Here is a 9,777-nt window from a genome sequence, read left to right on the forward strand (position 1 = left end):
TGTGACTCTTTTTTTACAAAAGACACAGACGTTCTCTTCTCAGTATTAGAAAAAAGACCAAGGGCACTATAAAGTGGATCACTCTCATCAGTTCGCTCAGCTTTTCCGCCACCAGAATTGGTGCAATTTTCCTGAGCTCTAAGTTCTTCATTGAGATAAGTGAGCAATAAATCTAGTGTCCAGATGGAACTTCCAAACTTCCTAGAGATCACAATTTTAGCTCGTCAGGGAGTTTTTCTTTTAAGATAGGGATCAAAAGACTGCCATAACCTTTAGCTTCGAGCTTCAAGGCTTTCAAATTTCGCACACAGCTTTCAACGTGGTTGTAAAGCGTTCGAAGGCTCTTTATGTTGTCTTTTGATCTTATCTTCTGTATCCTCAAGAGGGATTGCATGTGTGACGAAATCAAAACTTGCTCGTTCCCATACCTCTCTCGCATAATATTTCTATGGCTTCCTTGTAATTATCAGAGTTTAGAGTCAAACCTTTAATCGAATCCAAGGCTTCGCCAGCCAAATATTTTTTCAAAAATTAAAGCGGTCAATGTCGTCGTTTATGCGCTCATTTTCGTGGATGGAAATCTTGAACTGATCCCAAAACCCTTGCCACTTGAGCGGATCACCTTTAAACGTAGGGAGCTCTATCTTTGGAAGTCGAGAAACACTAGTCCCAGAAGAAACGGATGCAGTTGGCAACGAAACAGACGCGGAGCCATTCGATTTTGCTATCTCCCAAAGCTTAATGTCAAGACAAGCATCGATCTCAGTTGCAGGAAGCATTAATCCCATGCTTTGAACTACATCGTCACTGATCTTTTCAGGGTCTAAAAGTGGGAGAATCTCTTCATTGATGTCGGAAAGTTGGGCACAAGTGGAATCTAGCATAGACTTAAAGGATCTTAACTTTGCCTCAGAAATGTCATGCACCTTTAAGATACTTTTCGATATTCTCCATAGTGGATTTTAAGAAAGCTCTAAGGCCTTCTCTCCGCTTGAGTTTTCGATCCAGTGTCATGGTGATATAAAAGACGGAAACTTCAAACAAAAGCCAATTAAATCAGAGAAAGAAAAGATTTGGAAATTTTCCGACGCGTGCCAATCAAGGAAAGGAAAATTTCAACACTAAATCAAATTACCAAAAAATAAATAAAAAATCTCAAATACAGCTATCAACAACAGCTGATCTAAAAACGATGGGGAAACTTCAAACAATAGAATTCCACCAACCCTCACCTTTTGAAAGAAAAACTCTAGCGAAACACAATCACAATAGCCAAGAGTAAATAGAAAGAGAGATTCACTATAGCAAAGCAGGAAACTTTAAAATTGGACAAAAACGAGAAAGTCAAAAAAATCTACTTTAAACAGAATTTCTTGAGTGCAAAAAATCAAAACAAAAAAAATATCTGTCAAAAAAAATTGTCAGTAAAATGTCCAATAAAACTACGAATTCAGACGGAATTTCGAAAAAAAAAATCGTCAAGAAAAAATTCAGAATCGCAATTCAAAACTTTATGTTCTCCTCTTCCCACAGGAGAAAAAAAAACAACCGGGAAGAATAAGGAAATACTTTGAACAGGCCTAATCCTATGGACCGGAGATACAGAAACAAAGCCCTTTCACCACCCAGGCAGAAAGGAAAAACGAGTAAAAACACAGATCTTGGAGCAAAAAGTCTCAGGAATCAAAGATAAAATCTTGGAGTAATGGTCTCAAGAATTATAGAAAAATCTCACAAATTCTCAAATATCAAGAAAAAACGAGACAAGAAAAAACTTCTCAAAATAAAAAAACTCAGAATGTCGAGTAAAAAACGGTCATACGTTTGTAAATCGTAGAGTCGTATAGCCAATGAGCTTTAAATCGGATGCGGTATCAACCAGTAACCAAGCTGCTGTTGCGCCATGTAAAAACGGAAATTTATGTTAATTCCTTTCAGGAAAATCAGGATAGTCACTTCAAACAATATCTTCAATAAATTTCATGATGCACCTTATCTTCTATAAAATACTGAAATAAGAGAGCGACCTTCTAAACACGAGGCCGTTATAAGTGAAAAATTAGCCAATAAAAATAAGTCACAAAAGTCACGTGATAAACTACCAATCAAATAATAAGAAAATTAAGTACATCGAAGCGAGCGCTTACGGCGCGTGCCAAAAATAAAGAAAAAGTAGAAAATTATTTATAAGAAAAAATAACTGTAAAAAGTGAGGTTTTTACAATAGGAACATACATTGTGTGATTGCAAAACCCTATCTAAATTAATCAGAGAAATACAAGTATCCAGTATAATATCGGTTTCAAGGAGTACTAAATACCGAAATACCGGCAAGTTTTTCCTGAAGTTTTACGAGTAAATACCGAAATACTGAAGCATTTTTAGGCCATTTACCGTCACTGGCAGCATTTCAAATGCCGGAATACCGCACTTTTTTCCTTAAAATACCGATAAATACCAGACGCAGATTTTCGATAGGCGATCCTAACGTCTACACTACGACACTAGATTACTAAAAAGGAAATAGTTTAGGAAGCAGAATATATTTCCTAACGAGTGGCCATCATGAGGCGGAGAAATCAGTTGCGGAGGTGTTTACAGTGTTTGTTCCAATCAAACTTTTTACAATCAACACTTTATCGATGGGTTAGTGTTGATGAACAACGACTTTTCTCAAAGCTCTCCTCAGTCTGTCGTTCACCCGTTGTTCGAGCGTCGGTGAACAACAGTCTTTTAGAAAATGATTTTTAGCGTTGTTCACTCGTTCTTTGTGGAGTCAATGAATAACGGGCAATTTAAAGTCTTTCATCACCGTTATTCATCCGTTGTTTGAATGTTGGTGAGCAACGGTCTTTTCTATATCAATTTTTCACATTATTCAATGTCTTTGATTATTCGGGTTGGATAGCGTAAATACTTTCTTAGAACACAGCCCAAACTGTGAACACCAAAGTGGGAAAACACTTAAAAACTTATTACTCCATTTTAAAGCAATACAAAAGGTCCGATTTAATTACTGGCAATTTATAGCTGACAGTTGTGATATTATGACGAAAAGTGCCTACAATGCAACTAACCAATCCATAAGTCCGTGGAATTGAATTGAATTAACTCAAATGAATTTTACTGAGCACAGTCATAAACAGCCGAAGCAAATATCATTATTGACGTCAGAACAAAAAGAAAAAGAAAATTGGATATAAAATATCGACGTCACTTTATATCAAATCAAAAGTTTAGAATTTCTTAGTCTAGCATGCTAGACGACTTAACTCAGTAAAAAATAGGAAGTAGAAAACTTGACAGGAGCATCAATATAGTCGTCTAGAATATTTTGTGCACGACAAACTTTTCATAAAAATTTTCTTTTTTCATGTTTTTGGATAACATTTTCAGGGGGTCTTGTTGGTTTGTTTTGGTTTTTTTTTTTTTTTCTTTCACTTAGAAATTCTCATTGGCTGAAATTTTTATTTGTTTATATATTTTGTTGTATATGATTGTTTTCTCACCCCGCAGAAATCTGCGGGCCCTGCTGGAACTCCCGTAAGCTACGGAAACCACCTTAGCCCAGTCGTTTATTTTAACCATATCCCGACATAAAAATTTCCCGCTTTCAACAAAAACGTTATAAACGACTGGATTCCCAGTCTAAGAATTTCTTCAAAAAGGAAGTTCTCTGTTATCGATAAAAAGTTGTAATTTTATTGTAAAAGTGAAGAAAATTATTAAAAATTACCGTTAAAAATGAGTAACATTACTTTAGAAGCATCAGTAAATGGTGCTAAAGATGTTACTCCAGTTATTTGTGACGAATTACCGCGTAGAAAACGCGCATGTATGGATTTATCGGTTGAGGAAGAACCGCATCGATCCTCACCAGTGAAGCTCCGTGGTAGAAGTATTGGTGAATCTACTGCTGGTGATTCTATTGGAGGAGCTCCAAGCTCAAAGAAAAAACGTCGCCCAGGATCTTATGATGAAGGATCACCTGTCAGACAACAAGCAGGTAAATACCAAATGGTTTATGAATTTGAATATTCAAAAAAACACTTTTTAAATTTCAAATTGTTGACGCTATGCAGTTAGGCAATGCATCCACAATCTCACAAAAAAGATATAAAAAAATTTGGACAAAGGAGCAGAAAAATGTTTAATTACCTTTAGAGGGTTATTATTCTTGGTTGACTTTCCACAATTCATTAAAATTTCTGAGCTATTAGTCATCACGAACGTTCTGAAAGTAATATTAAACATACTGATCTTGGAAATTAAATTCTTTAAGTGGATTATTAAGTAGCCAACTTACATATGGTACAACTTGACAGAATAAAGTTTTCTCTAAAAATAGAAGTATGGTATAGTATATAGAGAACTAGACGATGCTATCGTCCGTATAATATTTTATTATGATATAACATAGTTTGTATATTATATAAAACGTAAATGTTTCGCGGGGGATAGAGTCTGTTTTTAACGAAAATCCAAAATTTCCGCTTTTCTGCCAAATTGATATAGTCTAAGACAACAGCTACCCCCGATAAAAATTCCCGTCTTCACGTTTGTTCTTCTTAGATGAAACTCGTCTTAGACTATAGCATAGTCTAATAGAGAACTCGAATGGTTTGTAAGGGCCCTCCCCAGCGGTTTGCGTGAATGCGTGAATGGCCATTATCGGTTGCGTGAAAATTGAAAAACAAAGCGTGAATGCGTGAATTGAAAAAACTTGCGTGAACGTTTGCGTGAATGCGTGAATCTGGGCTAATTTGTGCCTGAGTACGTGAATTTTGCCTTTTTCCACCGATTGTGTTCCCGATTTTCCAATGTTTCTCCAATTTTTCCCAAAAATTTCCCGATTTTCTGAAAAATCGGGTTATTGCGTGAAACTCGAGGAAAATTTGCGTAAATGCATGAATTTTGAAGAAAAGAAATTGCGTGGTTGCGTGAATTGAGAGTCCGCTGTGGGGGGGGGGGGGAGGCTCTTATAAAACAACTTCAAAATTCTTAAAGATATCGCTTTGGACGATCCTTTATGAAACGGTGATATCAAGTAAAAACAAAACCCTTTAAAAGTTTGAAGTTTAAAATGTATAATTCTGTTCAGTTCCACCAAGGAATTTTATAGTTTCAAATTCTAAATTTGTTCTCTATTTTCAGGTAAAATAGGTTTTGCATCTGATGATGTCATTGAGAATTACAACTTAATCATCAAACAGATCTACAAGAAAGTGACACCTGTCAAACAACGTCGTGTAGGATGCTCACGAAACCAGTACCGACAAAAAGTTGCCAAAGAACCGAAACTAAAGAGTGTTTTCAATGATATTTCAATGTCTGAATGTCTAGATTACGATGATGGATTTGGTTATAATGAACCATCAAAAGACGCTGATCAACTGGCTGATATGTTCACAAAATTAACCATCCATGATTTGAAACAACCACGTGCAACTTATGTAAATATCAATATTCATGGTGAACGTACACGAAAAGTACACCGAGACTTGGCAATGCTTGTTGATGGTGATGAAGATGATGTCTTTGGTGGTGGAGAATGTGAACACGTGACCAAACGCCGCTGCATGATGTGAAGTAAAATTCACATCAGAAGTATCCTCTCGCGCCCTCTAGTGAACATCTCGATGGCCCACCACTAAATTCACACCCTCCCGCCCTCTCATGAACATGTCGATGGCTCACCACCAAATTCACACCCTCCCGCCCTCTCGTGAACATCTTGATGACGCCCCACCAAATTCACACCCTCCCGCCCTCTCATGAAGATCTCGATGGCCCACCACCAAATTCACACCCTCCCGCCCTCTCGTGAACATCTCGATGGCCCACCACCAAAATCACACCCTCCTGCCCAATGAAGTATAAGCCCGAAGGGCTAGAAGTCAATCTCTTTGGTAGGATTCGAAGCCAACAAATCCTACTAAAGTTGCGCGGCCTTGAGCGACCCGCCTGGTTTTTACACAAATGACAGATTGAAACTAAAATTTACCGCTTAATTTTGAAAAATATATCACTCAAAAACCAAGGAATTGCTAGATTCAATCCGTCATAAAAAATACGGCGCATATTTTAAGGCTTCAATTTTTCTTGCCTGAGAAAGGTTAGAGATTGACCTCTAGCCCTTCGGGCTTGAAACTCAATGCTCCTGCCTTCTCCGTGAACATCTCGATGGCCCACCACGTGCACCACCAAATTCACACCCTTCCTGCTCTCTCGTAAACATCTCGAAGGCGCACGCACGCACCAAATCAAATCATATCGTAGTATTTGCTCGCACCCTAAATATTTCGATGGCGCACGTATCAAATTTACACCTTCTTAATACCACCCTCCCGGCCTCTCGTGAACATCTCGATGGCGCCCCACCAAAATCACACCCTCCTGCCCTCTCGTCAACATCTCGATGGCGCACCACCAAATTCTCAAGCCACCCGTCACTCATATCGCAGTATTTGTGCGTACTCTAAACTTTTCAATGGCGCACGCATCAAATTTACACCTCCCACCCTCTCGTAAACATCTAGCGCAAGCACCAGTCCACACTTGTTTTATTTACATCACGCCCATCCGCATCCTCGTGAACATCTCGATAGCGCACGAACCAAATTCAAACCTGTTTTACACCACAATTTATCGCCCTTTCGTGAACATCCCGATAGCGCATAAACCAAATTAAAAAAGTTTTACATGCACCCATCGTTGCTTATTCCCGTTTGCGTTTTCTCTCCTGAACATCTTGAAGGTGCAGACACAAGATTTTTGTAAACTAAATATTTGAAAATATATCTATCAAATAAAAAATTTCCACTGTCTTGTATTTCGGAAAAAATGAATCTATTCCAATTCAAAAGGCTTAGTATTTTTAATATTTGAGGAAGACAAAATTTCAAATAGTAAATTTTCCAATTTTCAATAGTCGGGACGAGAGAGGATCTGAAGATCGAAAAGTTCAAAAATAGTCCAATAAGGCTCAGAAAATAGCCTGGAATTCTGCCAACCCCTCCCAAATTGAAATATTCGATTAAATTAAGAGATAGCCCAAAATCAACTTTCTCACCCGATAACACCAAATTTCGAAAAAAGAGGAAATAAGCTAGATTCTCGATAGATTTTGACAGATTATTGTACTGCGAAGCGATAAGCAAACGTGAGTGAGATATAACTCTGGGTAGTTGGGTGGTACAGACACAGAGTATTTGGCAATCCGATCATTAAAGATCAAGCTTTTTTTCAGCTGAAACCTTTCCATCTCATAGAAATATAAACCAAGTCTGAGTGGAAAAGGAGCTACTAAGCTCCAGTAAGCTTTAAAGACAGACACATATCCCCAATCGGTCTTTCTTGGAACGTCATTTCTTCAGAGCGGGCGTAAATTAGCTACCACTTGCTTATCCGCCCACCATCCCGCCCCTATGTTTTTGTAAAAATAAATTACAAAACGAAATCGAAAGTAGAGAAACAAAAATGGCGGAAAAGTTCTGGATTTTTTTTCGACAGTAAAACTTTCAACTTATTTTTGCTGCTTTACACTTTACACCACCCACTTGCTTTCTCTTTTCTTCTTGAACTCTGGTATTTGGTAAGATTTTTTGATTCACTAAGTTGCATTGAGTTTAAAGATCTGTTAGTGAATATGGCAGAATTCTTTTTGACCAGGGGATGTCAATCGAAAATTTTGATTGTCGAACCAGAATAGAAGTGATTGATCGAATAGATTGAATCCAATCGAAGACGAGCGAAGATTTACATCTTTTTCCCATTTTGATTGAATTCGATTGTTCAATCAATCACTTTGATTGAGTTCGATCGATTCAAACAATCACTTCGATTTAATTTGATTAAATTCGGACACGCGAAAGTCCGGTGTAAAATGAGAATTTTTTTTACCACCGGACAATTTCTACACCGGACTTAAGGAAGTCAGACGTCCAGTGTCGAAGAAGGATATTTTTTCCCACCGGACAATCAAAACACCGGACATGACCAGTCCGGTGCGTCTGGTGTTTCTTAATTTTTTGTTTCATAAATGGCCGGCGTCCAAAATTCCCTGTATGCAACACCAGACTGACACCGAACTCATTGCGTCCGGTGTAGCGAAAGGATACTTTTTGCCACCGGACAAATACACCGGACAGTCCGGTGCGTCGGCAGGGTCCTACCAGAGGTGAGTCTGGTGCCATATCAGAAAGTTTTTACCACCAGACACGATGATACACAACCCACGGCATGGTCCGAACATGTTCGGGCCTCTTTAATTAATAGACCTTTTTTCAAAGAGGACGTCCTGTTAGATAATTATGTAGTCCAGCCATAAAAACAATGATAGAGCCATGCATAATTACTGTATCATGCATATTGTAATAATTATGCATGGTTTTATCATTGTTTTTCTGCTGGACTACATAATTATTCAACAGGGTGGCCTCTTTGAAAAAAGGTCTATACTTTTTTAAAAATGGCCCGCGCGGGCCCGCGCAGTTTCGGACCATGTTTGGGCCAGATTTTCAAAAACTTGCTACGATCGCGCGTGTAATTTCAGGACCCAATATTTATATTTTAAATTCCTTATTTTAGCCCGAACATGTTCGGGCCATGCCGTGGGTCGTCACGATACACACATCGGGGACACACATGAATTCAGTTTTTTTGGCTATTTTTGGCGGGTGCACTAATAGGCCCGTTTCATGTGACATCACATGTTTACATCGACTCGTTACGACCTGCAAAACAGCCCGACTTTCAGAGGCAAAAAAGACAACAACATTAGCTGGAGGCACGCAGTTTATGTCAATTTTCTCAGGATCTAGAAGGAATTTTGAATAGAAATTTTAGTATGTTATCTAATAACTATATAAAATTCTTATACTAAAATTTCATGAAATTCTGATGAAGAGGTTTTGAATAATAAAATTAAAACTGCCTTTTTCCAGCAAGCGCTTCGTGTTTTCTGCCTCTGAAAAACCGTAACTATTTTGGCGGTTGCGCATACAAACGCGAAAAATCTAAACATTGAAATGGCTCTATAGACCTTTTTCTAGAAACGCGATACCATTCATTTCATCTCATCTTCAGTTATAATTAGAAAAACATTATAAACATAATAACCCCACACGATAGCCAAGCCTGATAGAACAGTACAGACTAAAACTCCTACCGTGATGTCGGCATCAGTGGAGGCGTGCGCCAAACAATCATCTAAGCTTAAAGTTTAATTTTTATTGGTTCAATTGAAATAGGGAATTTGGAAAATGTTTTTTTTTTTTGCAACTGTAACTTTTGCAACCTGTAACTATGGGCAAGCACCCCAGTGCTAAGATGTTGGCTTGAAATCTAAAGTGAAACCACTGAAAACGAAAGTAAAATTGGCTCGCCCTCCAAATCCCGTTTTAAATAAAAACTTCTCACAGAGATTACTTGTCAATGTGTTGTGTCAACTTGTCAGTATTGTATTGTTGTAGATGAAAACATAAAAGAGGTAAGACTAGCCTAGTTTCTAATCCTGATATTATATCATCACTTCTATAATAAACGTAGTCGTCTTAGAAAACAGCTATTCTTTTTTAGAATCTTCCTTACAATCTAGTTTTTATATTCAGCGAGTGAGCGAGCGATTCTTTGTAAGAGAATCGTCAAATAACTTCTTTCAGAATCATTGAACTTCTCGTTTTATACTTTAAAGGCAGAATGATAATTGATTTCCGGGTCAAAATGTTTGACACTTGATCCAATCGTTTGCTTATCTTTCTTGCGTGGTCGTTATTT

The sequence above is a fragment of the Clytia hemisphaerica genome, unplaced genomic scaffold (genome assembly GCF_902728285.1).
Source record: "Clytia hemisphaerica strain Z4C2 unplaced genomic scaffold, Clytia hemisphaerica genome assembly, whole genome shotgun sequence".
NCBI classification, from domain to species: domain Eukaryota; kingdom Metazoa; phylum Cnidaria; class Hydrozoa; order Leptothecata; family Clytiidae; genus Clytia; species Clytia hemisphaerica.